The 13,432-nt window shown below is 42.6% G+C and overlaps 1 long non-coding RNA gene across 1 annotated transcript; it reads left to right on the top strand.

The window, feature by feature from the left end:
• The first annotated feature begins 1,678 nt into the window (after positions 1-1,678).
• On the top strand, positions 1,679-12,914 carry LOC126457709 (uncharacterized). Its single transcript, XR_007585511.1, has 2 exons — positions 1,679-1,789; positions 12,664-12,914. It is a non-coding gene; the product is annotated as an uncharacterized LOC126457709 (long non-coding RNA).
• The last annotated feature ends 518 nt before the right edge of the window (positions 12,915-13,432 follow it).

The following is a 13,432-nucleotide window of genomic DNA, read 5'->3' as shown; positions in this document are numbered from 1 at the left end:
CCTGCTGAAAAGCCGGAGAAAATGCTCGTGACGATTCTTCGGAGATCAGTTTCATGCATGTTTTACGTGTTCTATTCCATAGAGCGCTCCCAGATTTAATTTAGTGCGACATTCGTTTTAACGATATGTGTCAACAGGGGCAGTGAAACTCGAAGAAGAGCGAGTGCCTGAGCAGCGACAGCATGGCCCTGTCATGATTGCTGGCCGCGGTGGTCACGGGAATGAACGCTCGTAGGGAGACTAGGTTCCTGACCATCGTGTTTGGCGTATGACTGGGTCATCGTACTATATGTGCGTCTGCAGCAGCAATTTGATAGTTTGTATCGCAGTGTTACAACGATCTATTACAAATCAATTACTTAAAGAATAGCTCCGAGATAGACGCCCCCAAAAGTCGATTCCATTGAATCCAAAACACTGTCATTACCGAAATCAGAGGTCTGAAGCGAGAGGAAATTGAACGCAGAATGCTGGTATGTTACGTTTTGTGATGAAAGCTGGTTGTGCCTAGCTGACGGTGAATGCCGTTGCCAACCTGTATGCGTGCTAAACACACTGTTGATTCGACCCGTTGTGCTGCCATTAATGAACAGAATTCCATTGTGTGATTTCCAACAGAATAACGCTTGCCTACATACCGCTTTTGCACCCCAGCATACTATACATACTGTCGCCTTGGACTGGTCTATCAACAGATCTGTCTCCAATCGAGCAACATCGGACGACAACTCCAGCTTCATCCACAGCCAGCATTAGCTGTCCCTGAGCTGACGGACCAAGTGGAACAGGCGTTGAACTCCATAGCACATACTCACATACGGCACCTGTACAACACAATTCTTGGCAGTTTGCATGGTCGCATTCAACATTCTAGAGGCTACAACGGTTATTAATGTACCAGCATTTCTTATTTGCAGTGCCTTACGTCGCGCTTGTGTTAATCTGTGATCTTACAAAGACAATTGCTTACATATGTTGCCTAGTCAAATGTAGTCCCGAAACTTTATGAGTCTAAGGTTAATTATTTTTGGTGATGCGATTCCTTTCCCTTAGTGTACATTAGAAGCTAGTCCAACAGTAGTTCACTGTCTTTTATATACGTTGGAAGAGCGCGGATTTTGTTATTCACTTAATTACAAGTATTAACCATTCCATTCATGGATGGAGCATAGGCGGATGATCGCTCGTATGTACCTGCGCCAGAAGTCACGAGCTTAATTTTATGTTCATAGTGTCTACCACGATGCATAAAGGGATCAAAGGTTTTCTCAGATTCTGTAGGAATGTCTAGGCTTCCACGGAATATCTGGCGTCCTTGTAACAACATTTGCTACTGGAGACTCGTCCATGACGTTTAGGAATTCCCTGACAAGTTACACCACCGTTTCGTTTATGTAGTGTATTCGTTAGACATCGTTGGGTAGGACGACCTGTTTTCAATTCCACAGGCTTCAGCAATATTATAGGATACACTGCGTGAGATTTCTGTGAGCAATGAACAGCGTAGATAACATCGTTCCAGGAACTGTGGTTGCAGCAGATTTACTTTTCTTGTTTTTGGTAAGCTGGATTATCGTTCACTCTGTCATATTTACTATCAACGCTATTTCAACAAACGTTGTCAAAAAGACTGGTTATTATATTACACCGTTCACTTCTTTCTCAATGTACTAGTGCCGAGGAAACGAAAAGAGGGGTGTCCGGATAAGTTAACTGACATGACTTACCAAAGCAGCTGAGGTCAGTACTTGTTAAATGTGCAGTGAGAAGAGAAAGCTCTAGTAAGAAAGTGAGTACCTACAAATAGTACATAGCGGTTTTTGTAAAAAATTAGTAGCACATAATTTAGGCAGAGGCTCGGAATAAAGATTCTCATTCTATTAACAAAGCCTCTGATAATGCAGTACTGCTCAAATCCTGATGAATGGAAATGTATAGATGCCACTGATCGTTCATACTATTCACTCTGCAGTCCAAACAACTTTCCAGTTCGAAGGGGAGAGAACTGTTCCTAGATGATAGTACATCTAGGACCTGGGTGAGGTGCGATATTAAATATATCGACTGAACCGCCGAAGAAACTGGCATTGTTGTTGTTGTCTTCAGTCTTGAGTCTGGTTTGATGCAGCTCTCCACGCTTCTCTATCCTGTGCAAGCCTCTTCATCTCCCAGTACCTACTGCAACCTACATCCTCCTGAATCTGCTTAGTGTATTTATCTCTTGGTCTCCCTCTACGATTTGTACCCTCTACGCTGCCCTCCATTACTAAATAGGTGATCCCTTGATGCCTCAGAACATGTCCTACCAACCGATCCCTTCTTCTAGTCAAGTTGTGCCACAAACTCCTCTTCTCCCCAATTCTATTCAATACCTCCTCATTAGTTATGTAATCTACCCATTTAATCTTCAGCATTCTTCTGCATCACCACATTTCGAAAGCTTCTATTCTCTTCTTGTCTAAACTATTTATCGTCCATATTTCACTTCCATACATGGCTACACTCCATACAAATACTTTCAGAAAGCTCTAGTAAGAAAGTGAGTACCTACAAATAGTACATAGCGGTTTTTGTAAAAAATTAGTAGCACATAATTTAGGCAGAGGCTTGGAATAAAGAATCTCTTTCTATTAACAAAGCCTCTGATAATGCAGTACTGCTCGAATCCTGATGAATGGAAATGTATAGATGCCACTGATCGTTTATACTATTCACTCTGCAGTCCAAACAACTTTCCGCTTCGAAGGGGAGAGACCTGTTCCTAGATGATAGTACATCTAGGACCTGGGTGAGGTGCGATATTAAATATATCGACTGAATCGCCGAAGAAACCGGCATTGTTGTTGTTGTCTTCAGTCCTGAGTCTGGTTTTATGCAGCTCTCCATGCTACTCTATCCTGTGCTACTTCCTGACACTTAAGTCAATACTCAATGTTAACAAATTACTCTTCTTCAGGCACGCTTTCCTTGCCATTGCCAGTCTACATTTTATATCCTCTCTACTTCGACCATCATCAGTTACTTTGCTCCCCAAATAGCAAAACTCCTTTACTACTTTAAGTGTCTCATTTCCTAATCTAATTCCCGCAGCATCACCCGACTTAATTCAACTACATTCCATTATCCTCGTTTTGCTTTTGTTGATATTCATCTTACACCCTCCTTTCAAGAAGCTGGCATAGACATATTCAAATAGAGAGATTTGTAAACAGGCAGAATGCAGCACAACGCCTTTATATGAAAACAAGTGTCTGATGCAGTTGTTAGATCGGTTACTGCTCTTAAAATGGAAGGTTGTCAAGAATTAAGTGAGTTTGTACTTGGTGTTATAGTCGGCGCACGAACTATGGGACACAGCTTCTCCAAGGTACGAACATTTCACGAGTGTACCGTGCATATTAGGAATCGGGTAAAACATCAAATCTCCCACTCGCGGCAGCCGTAAAAGGATCCTGCAATAACGGAACCAATGACGACTGACGAGACTCTTTCTACGTGACAGAATTGCAAAACTTCCGCAAAATGCTGCATATTTCGATGAAGAGCGAGAGAACCATTCACGCAGTAACATCAATATGTGCTTTCGTAGCCGAAGACCCATTCGTGTACGGTGATGGCTGCACGACACAAGGCTTTACGCTTCACCTGGGACAGTCAACACCGAATCTGGTCTGCTGATTACTGGAAACATGTAGCCTGGACGGACGACTCTCGTTTAGAATTGTATCGAGCGGATGGACGTATACGGGTATGGAGACAACCTCCTGCATCCATAGACCCTGCATGTCAGCATGGGTCTGTTCAGGCTAATGGAGGCTCTGTAATGTAGTGGAGCATGTGTAGTTGGAGTGATATGGGACCCCTGATACGTCTAGATACGACTCTGACAGTTAACACGTACGTAAGCATAATGTCTCATCACCTGCATCCATTCATGTCCATTGTGTATTCCGACGGACTTACGTAATTCCAGCAGGACGATGCGACTCGACACACGTCCAGAATGGCTACAGAGTGAATATAGGAACACTCTTCTGAATTTAAACCCTTCCGGTGGCCACCAACCTCCCTGGAACTGAACGTTATTGAGCATACCTAGGATGCCCTGCAACGTGCTGTTGAGAAGGGGTCTCCAGGCCCTCGTACTCTTACGGATTTATGGACAGTTCTGCAGGATTCATGGTGTTACTTCCCTCCAGCACTACCCAGACATTAGTCCAGCCAATGCCACGTCGTTTTGTTGCACTTTATATATCTGGAGTGCTCTGTTGGATGGAAAAGTGAAATTCGCTTTAAACACTCATTTTGTTTGTAACGGGAATGAAACAACCGCTTTCTGTCGACACTAGGAGTAGCATGAAAATCGTGACGAGTACTACTGTTTTGTAGTCCACCTACACAATCAAAAACGAAACTACAAATATCAGCTGAAACGCCGGAGAAAACGCTCCTGACGACTCTTTGGAGATGAGTTACGTATACATTTTACGTGCCCAATTCGATAGAGCACTCCCAGATTGAATCTAGTGCGGCATTCCGTTTAACGATATGTGTTAACAGGGACCGTGAAATTCTAAGTACAGAAAGTGCTTGAGCAGCGACAGGGTGGCCGAAGCATGACTGCTGGCCTCGGTGGTCACGGGAATGTACGGTCGCAAAGAGATGGTTTCCAGGGTACATGGAATTATCGAGAGGGGGGACTATCCTGTTCGACGTATGGCTGTGGCATCGCACTGTATCTGCGTCTGAAGCAGAAATTTGAGCGGCAGTTTTCACCACAGTGATACAACGAACCGTTACAAATAAGTTACTTCAACAATAGCTCCGATCTAGACGCCATCTAGCTTAATTCCACTCACCCCAAACCACTGTCGTTTCGTATTGTGGTATGAAGCGAGAGCTAATTGGAGATAAGGAAGCTTTTCTGTTACGTTTTATGACGAAAGCTGGTTGTGCATCGCTGACAGTGGTGGCGTTTGAGGGAATGCAATCAACCTGTATGAGTACTAAACACACTGGACCTATACCGGGAGTTATGGTCACAGGTGCGATTTCGTGTGACGGCGGGAGCATTATCGCGGTTATCCCACGCACACTAACTGAAAATTTGTACGTTGATCTGTTGTTTCACCCTGCTGTGCTGCCATTAATAAACAGCAACCCAGTGGGTGATTTCCAACAGAATAACACTCGCGTACTCACCGCTATAGCAATCCAATATGTCGACATGTTGCCTTGGCCTGTTCTATCACCAGATCTGTCTCCAATCGAGCACCATCGGACGACAACATCAGCTTCTTCCACAGCATTAACTGTCCCTGTACTGTCGGACCAAGTGCAGCAGGCATGGGACTCCATCCCACAAATTGACATCCGGCACCTGTACAACACAGAGCATGCATGTTTGCATGTTAGCATTAAACATTCTGGGTGTTACAGATTTCATTAATGTGCCAGTATTTCAAATTTGCAATGGTTTGTGTCGCTTTTACGTTAATATGTGATCTTACGAAGACTGTCACTTGCATACGTAGTATAGTCAAATGTATTCCTGAAATTTCATTCAACGTTTTTTTTTTTGTGTTGCGATTTTTTTCCTTAATGTGTATTAGGTGCTAGCGGATCAGTACTTTGTATATAGCCTGGAAGAGCGCGGATTTTGGTACTCACTTGTGTACAGGTCTTTTCCATTTCATTCGTGGATGGAGTGTAGGCGGATGATTGCTCGTATGTATCTGTGCCAGCAGGAATGAGCTTAATATTATATTCAAAGTGTCTACAAGGATACATACCGGGATGAAAGGTATTCACAGATTCTGTGCTGCTCATAGGACCGACTAGATTTCTACGGAATATCTGGCGTCATTGTCAAAACACTTGCCAGTAGAGACTCGTCTACAAACTTTAGGTATTATCTATTTACAATACCCTTTCGTTTACGTAGTCTATGCGTTAGACATCGTCTGGTAGCACCACCTATTTTGAATTCCAGAGGCTTGTGCAAAATACAGGGTGATTCAAAAAGAATACCACAACTTTAGGAATTTAAAACTCTGCAACGACAAAAGGCAGAGCTAAGCACTATCTGTCGGCGAATTAAGGGAGCTATAAAGTTTCATTTAGTTGTACATTTTATCGCTTGAGGCGCTGTTGACTAGGCGTCAGCGTCAGTTGATGCTAAGATGGCGACCGCTCAACAGAAAGTTTTTGTGTTATTGAGTACGGCAGAAGTGAATCGACGACAGTTGTTCAGCGTGCATTACGAACGAAGTATGGTGTTAAACCTCCTGATAGGTGGTGTATTAAACGTTGGCATAAACAGTTTATACAGAATGGGTGTTTGTGCAAAGGGAAAAGTTCTGGACGGCCGAGAACGAGTGATGAAAATGTAGCACGCATCCAGCAAGCATTTGTTCGCAGCCCAGGAAAATCGACTTGCAGAGCTAGCAGAGAGCTGCAAATTCCACAATCAACTGTATGGAGAGTCCTACGAAAAAGGTTAGTTATGAAACCTTATCGTCTGAAATTGGTTCAAGCACTGTCTGCAGCTGATAAGATTAAAAGAATCGATTTCTGTGATTTTATCCTTGCTCAAATGGAAACAGATGAATCTTTCGTTTCAAAGATTGTGTTTAGTGATGAAGCAACTTTCCACACTAACGGGAAAGTCAACCGTCACAATGTCTGTATATGGGGCACTGAGAATCCGCGGGAAACAACTCAGTATGAACGTGACTCGCCTAAGGTGAACGTTTTCTGTGCCATTTCAGCCAATAACGTTTTTGGTCCCTTTTTCTTCGAAGGTGCTACTGTAACTGGTCTACAGTATCTGGAGATGTTAGAGAATTGGCTGTTCCCTCAGCCCGAACAAGAAGCACAACAATTCATATTTCAGCAGGATGGAGCGCCACCACATTGGCACTTATCTGTCCGTAACTACCTCAACGTCAACTACCCGAGGCGATGGATCGGCCGCCAGGCAGCCCGTGACAGAGCACTTCATCACTGGCCTCCGAGAAGTCCTGATCTTACCCCCTGCGATTTTTTCTTATGGGGGAATGTTAAGGATATGGTGTTTCGGCCACCTCTCCCAGCCACCATTGATGATTTGAAACGAGAAATAACAGCAGCTATCCAAACTGTTACGCCTGATATGCTACAGAGAATGTGGAACGAGTTGGAGTATCGGGTTGATATTGCTCGAGTGTCTGGAGGGGGCCATATTGAACATCTCTGAACTTGTTTTTGAGTGAGAAAAACCTTTTTAAATACTCTTTGTAATGATGTATAACTGAAGGTTATATTATGTTTCTTTCATTAAATACACATTTTTAAAGTAGTGGTATTCTTTTTGAATCACCCTGTATTAATGTACACCGTACAAGATTTCTTTGAGCAATCAATAGCGTACATCGGACCAATAATTCAAAGTACATAACTTTCCGCACCGATAAATGAGCCAATGTGATAGACCATACAGGTTTTACTGCTATTATATCATGTCACGTTATAACCCATTAAGTGTTTAATCTAAAATTACGTTTTGTGAATTGCGTCCCCAGATGGTTCACAAACCCTTTTGTGAATAAGTGACTGGCAAACATGGAGGCCCGAGCCCTTGCAGTATTACCGGTACTTCTAGGCGTGCTTCAGCATCTGACGTTGTGGTTGAAGGCGATGTTGTATGCTAGACACTGAGCAGACAGCTGTTTGATCGCCTGGATTGCGAAATAAATTCAAACCTCCATAAAACTCTACATTAATATGTGCTACATGCCGATGAGACAGGAGAATGTTAAAGCGAAACATTTGTTACTGACTAACAGCCGTGGAACTTGTCGCATTTTAGTTACATAAGACTTCGGGCTCTATTCAGGTGTACTCTGTATTTTCATATCCGTTCGTGAGAACTACGTGATCCTCGACTTCTCAATCAACAACACTCCCAGCAAGGAGAGCAAACACTCATATAGACTGTAAACCTACGCTACATAGTTCTCCTTATCGAGCTTCTCTTTGAGATCCTGACAGAAGACGTCCTGTAATGCACCCAAGTTTACAGTAATAAAACGTGAAAACGTGAAAAATTATCTTTAGTTACACCGTTCTATACAAGCAAAGATTTTGAGGGTGTTCCTAGAATGCTTAAATATGTTAATTGACTAAAACTGTTCTCTACAGTACAGATAACAAACCAGCTAGTAATGAGCTTTGAAAGTACTGTTAATCTGTACTTGCAATATACACATTTTTCAAAAACTATTTTGTGTCATGTTGACATATAAAGTTGTAGCCAAGCGCAAAATTTCTTACATAGCTGCAAGCAGAATTTCAACGAAAACGTTTGATGGTATGCTAGAGAAAACTGAAGCGTTTCAGTTATCGTTCAGTATCGTAGGGCAAGCTTCACTTGACAAAAAGAAATGAGTTTGTATCCTAAATCCTCATCAATGTTTCACTTAGCTTGCGCTTTAACGACACAAAGCCATTACAAATGCGGAACATCCGGTCTCTCTGTCCATGAACCAGAAAAGACATTATCGTCCTCACCACGGTGCATTTATTGCACAGGTAAACATCTGATCTGGAGCTGGGAATGCCTAAGAGAAGAAAATCCTAAAATTTAACGTAACTTGTTCTATATCGTAGAATACGCTTAACAGAATATAACCTGCCAACTTCAGCACTTTATGTACATCGACATTCTTTAGATCAACAGTGGGGACGAATGCTTCAAATCAAGAAAAGAAGTGCTATCCTGCCACCAAAACCTGTCTGTAAAAATGCAAAGGTCAGGTTGCATTTGTTAAAAATCAAATGGTTCAAATGTCTGTGAGCACTATGGGACTTAACTTCTCAGGTCATCAGTCCCCTAGAACTTCTCCTTAAACCTAACTAACCTAAGGACATCACACACATCCATGCCCGATGCAGGATTCGAACCTGCGACCGTAGCGGTCGCGCGGTTCCAGACTGTAGCGCCTAGAACCGCTCGACCACCCTGGCCGGCTGTTAAAAATCCATATGCAATTCCACACTAAGTCAGGGAACTAGCAAGACTCGTCAGTCCTTGGCTATGGCTCTATCAAACCCTTCTCTCTCCCGCCAAGTGCAGCTCCCCCCTTCCCTACACCCCGATGTCATCGCCACCATAGCGATCGGCAGCAGTCAGATTTAAATCTGGGTCTGAATAAAGTGAAAGTCAGCTGATCTGATCCATCAACGATCTCCGAACCCTTTCTGCAGGCTCACTACAGTGACTAAGTGGAAGAAGGATGAGATCTGGATGACTACAGGTGTGAGATAGAAAAATTAAAAGTCTTATTACATACAAAGTCAGCATATGTCTACCAGGTAGACACTTCAAGCCCTTGGCAACCTAATGCTAACAAGGGAACCTCCCGATCGCACCCCCCTCAGATTTAGTTATAAGTTGGCACAGGGATAGGCCTTGAAAAACTGAACACAGATCAATCGAGAAAACAGGAAGAAGTTGTGTGGAGCTATGAAAAAAATAAGCAAAATATACAAACTGAGTAGTCCATGTGCAAGGTAGGCAACATCGAGGAGATTGTCAGCTCACGAGCGCCGTGGTCCCGTGGTTAGCGTGAGCAGCTGTGAAACGACAAGGCCTTGGTTCAAATCTTCCCTCGGGTGAAAATTTTAATTTTTTATTTTCAGATAATTATCAAAGTTCAGCCATTCACACATATCAACTTCGCTATCCAAAATTCCAGGACATGTTCAGATTTGCTTGGACATATACAGAATTTGATGGTCTACGCACGGAAACATTTGAAAACGTAAAAAACATATGTTTTGACAGAGCACAGGGAAAACTGTGCGACTCTGAAACTGTTGCATTCATTTGATGCAGTTTATGTGACAAACTCCTATGTTTTCCTCACTTTTTTTGGATGATTATCACATCCACAAGAAAACCTAAATCGGGCAAGGTAGAAGAATCTTTTTACCCATTCGCCAAGTGTACAAGTTAGGTGGGTCGACAACATATTCCTGTCATGTGACGCACATGCCGACAGCAGTGTCGTATAGAATATATCAGACGTGTTTTCCTGTGGAGGATTCGGTTGACCTATGACCTTGCGATCAAACGTTTTCGCTTCCTATTGGAGAGGCACGTCCTTTCGTCTACTAATCGCACGGTTTTGCGGTGCGGTCGCAAAACACAGACACTAAACTGATTACAGTGAACAGAGACGTCAATGAATGAACGGACAGATCGTAACTTTGCGAAAATAAAGAAAGTAAAATTTTCAATCGAGGGAGGACACGAACCAAGGACCTTTCGTTCCGTAGTGGCTCACTCTAACCACGAGACCACAGAGCTCCTGAACTCTGACTCTCCTTTATGTTGCCTATGTTACACGTGGACTACTCAGTTTGTATATTTTGATTATTTTTTCATAGTTCCACACAACTTCTTCCTGTTTTCTCGATTGATCTGTGTTCAGTTTTTCAAGGCCTATCCACTGTGTCAATTTATAACTAAATCTGAGGGGGGTGCGATGTGGAGGTTCCCTTGTAAGCATGACGCTATGGTGTAACGTCAAAGAGTGGAGTTGCTGTGCTGTGTAGTGAATTATCCGTTTCCACATATCACCCTTGACATTTGACTACAAAGTGTAGCTGTAGGGGCCCATGTATTCCAAATGAAAAAATAAGTATTCTGTATCTACTTTCGCCAACGGCCTTCCCGCAGTGGTAACACCGCTTCGCGATAAATGACCGAAGTTAGGCGCTGTCGTGCTGCGTTAGCACTTGGATGGGTGACCATCCTGTCGGCCGAGCGCTGTTGGCAAGTGGGGTGCACTCAGCTCTTGTGAGGCAAACTGAGGAGCTACTTGATTGAGAAGTAGCGGCTCCGGTTTCGGAAACTGACATATGGCTGGGAGAGCGGTGTGCTGGCCACATGGCCCTCCGTATCCTCATCCAGTGACGCATGTGGGATGACACGGCGGCCGGTCGGTATCCCCTTGGGCTTTCATGGCCTGTTCGGACGGGGTTTAGTTTCAGTTTTAGTATCTACTTTCGCCATCATAAACAACTCACAAATGAAGTGGTCTCACACCTTATTCAAGACCTTCCGCTGTTATTTCTCTTTCTTGGAAACATCAGTGCACACACATCGTGTTCACCTCCGGCACCTGTCTCCAACGTCAATGAAAACTGTTTACGAGAAAGGAATTAATTCGTCTGAGTAAGAGTACACGTTCATAGCCAGCAAGGCAGCTGATAATCACGCAGCAGTCGATACGTTGCAGATGTGGTAGCGCAATCCAGATGACTTTCTTAGTCACACGATCACCATTGGTCCAGGGACAAGGCAGCAATGCAAGGTGCGGATTCACCCACAGCTGAAAAAAGTGATATCCAGCCATCATCTGGCAAGGTGTTGCCGAGCCTGTTTTGGAACTAACACGCTGTGAACTATGTAATCTATCACCTTTCTTCCCCCTAAATGGGTTTTGTTGTTTTAGATTTGTCCATGAGACTACAATGCTGTCGATGGAAGGACACAGCTCATTGTAAATAAGAAAAGAGAAAGTGTAATCATAAAAACTACAAGGAAGACGTCCTACTTATTTCTTCACTTCACTTTACCGTCTTTCTCATTTGATTGTGAGGAAACTATTCAGTAAAAAACATGAAAAGATACAAATCTTATAGCAACTGCTGTATAATGAACTGTTTCCTTTTCTTCATTCTGGTGGTACTCCCGAGTAAAGTAAAACTTTGCGCATGTCTCGAGAAGTCAATAGAGAATAATTAAGTTGTAGCCTACAGTTTACATTTGGTTCGTTTCGTGGAATTCATTACTGCATACGAACTATAGCTAACATCTCGAAATTGTTTTTAATGGTGGAAAGGACAGCCATACCTTTTTCCATAATCGAGACAACAAATTGGAGGTTTGTACGACAAGGTTGGTAGCTACGCTCCACACGCAACGCTATTGCCGCTTGCTGTGGCCTACTGTGTGGAGAACAGAGTTGCCTAGTGTTTCTCTTTCATGTGTTGCCAGTACAAGTTTACTTAAATGAAAATTAAGCGGGAGTCATGAGCCGATAACATTAATTTGATTTTTTTCATTCTACACTTTTTGATTTCAGGAGTAAAAGAATCTGAAAGCTAAATTTTGAGCAACTGGACGAAGCCGAGGCAGACACGCCCGGATTTTTCTTATGTTCATGGGCTTCTTCCACTTCTACAAACTCCTTTTCTGCACAGAGCTCACCACCCACTTTTGCTGTATCAACGATGACTGATCTCACTTAAGATTCAGCAATGTTTCTTCCGACTACTTCTCAAGCGCATTGTATCCTTTACTTACGTATATAACACAACGAATGAAATGTCATAATAGGTGGTCTTACAAAATTAAGTTGTTCATAGCCGCATATTTAATGTGATTGACACATTTTGCCAACTAACTTGACTGTAATGAATAACTTTTCGGTTAGAGGAAGAGGAAGTAGAAAATTTTGTTTTACCAAATCAGTGTAAATAAATAGGTCTTTAGACACTGTCTTTTTTTTGGTTTCGTTTCCTCACACAGGTAGCATGGTGTAATTAAAATATAACATGTAGCATATGCACAATAACAAAACGATTACAGTTCATATTTTATGACAAACTTAGGAGATGTTATCGAGTGGTTCAGCTGATGAAGACGACGCCATGATGATCCAAGGACCGGATGTAGGCAACCGTTGTCGGCTGCTCCAGGACCTATCGTGAAAGACAGCATCTGGACAGTGAGGCTGATGTCCGAAACAGCGAGTAGGATGAGTTTGGTTGCATCTCAAACTGGCGTCACTTAGTCGTCCATCGCAATATGGTTTCTTGCAACTGTTGTGCAAATAAATCAGAAAACTATATTTAACACCTTACACAGATTGTGCTGGAAAAGTGCCATTGGTAACACACAAGTATGTTTTCAAATAAATATAGCAATAACAAACAACGACTTAAGTAAAAGAATTGGATCCATGAGCATCTTGGGCAGACACCTTCATAGCACTGTATAGCGTACAACACTCTACAATTTAAACAGTCATTTATCGCTTTGATCAAAAAGTATTTTCAGGCAGCTGTCAATTGGATCGATATACTTGCTGTAATGCATGATGCACACTTTGCTATCTTACAATACATTTATTCACTACCATCTCCCAAGGTGGAACACCTTCACATTGGGAAAATATCTACTGTAACATCACTGGTTAAACAGCAAGCATGTCATCTGAAGTTGTTACAATAGATATTTTACCACTGTAGGGATGATACATGATCAGAGCTGGCAAATGTGTAACATGCTTTTCTCTATGTTCATCGCTATGAATCAGCAGTGAAGGTCAACAGTAATATCGTGAAATTAATGTTAACAACATACATCGAGACAGTGTCT

The sequence above is a fragment of the Schistocerca serialis genome, chromosome 2, assembly GCF_023864345.2.
Source record: "Schistocerca serialis cubense isolate TAMUIC-IGC-003099 chromosome 2, iqSchSeri2.2, whole genome shotgun sequence".
Taxonomy (NCBI): domain Eukaryota; kingdom Metazoa; phylum Arthropoda; class Insecta; order Orthoptera; family Acrididae; genus Schistocerca; species Schistocerca serialis.
This window is presented reverse-complemented; position numbering and strand designations above follow the sequence as displayed.